Here is a 1,575-nt window from a genome sequence, read left to right as displayed (position 1 = left end):
TCCTGGCTGCAAATTGTGACCCAATCATCTCCGCTTGCGGTGTGAAACGGCACCCGCCCATCCATCCGCTCGGAAGTCCGAGGTCTAGCCGAGAGGACGAGTGAGCAGCAGACTGCGGCGGCTGGAGGGGAGGGAGCAGACCCACGAGGCGGCCCCCGAAGTAACTCCCTGAGACCCGGGAGCGCTAGTCCACTCCACCTGCAAGGCCCTTCCCCGCCCGCGCCCAGCCCTCCAGGGCCTCCGGATTCGGGCAGAGGGGGAGAGGGAGGCCTGCCCGTCTCCTATCAAGTTGACTTGACAACAATTACGAAAGTTTTTAATTAGCTTCTTGTTATCATTCATTTTATTAATTTCCAGAACTCTCCAGCCATGAATTATTCAAAGAGCAAGACAACCCGAGCGGGGCGGTCGCGCGCCCCCGCCGCACGTTCCCGGCCCGGCTCCGGCAGCGCAGCTCGCCGGCCGCCCCGGAGGGCGCGAGCCGGCCCCGCGCAGCTAGCCGCGGTGGCGGCGCGAAGGTTTGATCAAATATTAAATAACGTAATTATTGCGACAAGGCTTATCTCGCAGGTGGAAAAGAGGCTCCCCGCGAGAATTAGAATTCGGCTGCTATTTTTAAAAAATCAATTAAGCTTGCGGTCTCCTTTGAAACCGCCCGCGAGCTCTGTGTGGCTCTCATCGTGGGGCTGAGACTACGGCAGCCAATAACACGGATAAACAGAACCATACCAGATAATAATTGTGGTCATCACCTTTACCATCGCGGGGGCCACCAAGGCAATTCGAATGGAGTGGGGGAACACTGCTTTTTAGCCAAAGTCAGAACTCAACAATTCCCACTTCATGGACTAGACTATGAAAGCTCTTCCCCCAGAAAGATGGAGCAGGGATGCTTCACGCAGGGCAGATGAGAGAGAGGCCCGGGCGACGCGGCTGCGGGCCGTGGGCGGGGGCTGGCCAGGTGAGTCCTAGGAGCTAGGGCGCCCTGTCTTCCGTTGGCCTGGCTATGTGTGGTAACAGGACCGAATTAGCCTTAGTATCAGGAGAAAATATACCATCATGGCAGTGGGTGCTACGGTTTATTTATGAAAGTGTAATCAAAGTTGAGAGCAATTTAAGAAAACGCATTAAACAAAAATCTACTCAGAAGTTAGTTGATGTATCTTGAGGGCATCATTTCTCAGACCTATAGGAGCAGGACTCTGAGCTAGGACTGGGGCAAACTGAAATTTAAAATGAATGAATGGCATCAACGTGACAGGTGCATTTCATGCTTATTTTTCTTTTGCCCTGCCTACTCCACGAACGCCTGGATTTCCCGAGAAGCTGAAATACAAACGGAGCGCAATTTTCCCACTCTCACCAACTTATTTTAAGATCATTCTTTTAAAGTTCGCAGCCACACATTTTAGTATTTCCACTCACCAACTGGTTTCAGACTGTGCTTAAAGTGTGGTTCCTCTTCCCAACCAGAAAACTTTGAAAGGTCAGCTACTGCTGAGTGACAAGCCTTTGCTCTCGCTTCAGGAGGACATTTGTTTGCTTGTTTCTTTCTAAATTGACAAAGGTGTCTTA

Source organism: Mustela lutreola, chromosome 13, assembly GCF_030435805.1.
Source record: "Mustela lutreola isolate mMusLut2 chromosome 13, mMusLut2.pri, whole genome shotgun sequence".
Lineage (NCBI taxonomy): Eukaryota > Metazoa > Chordata > Mammalia > Carnivora > Mustelidae > Mustela > Mustela lutreola.
This window is presented reverse-complemented; position numbering follows the sequence as displayed.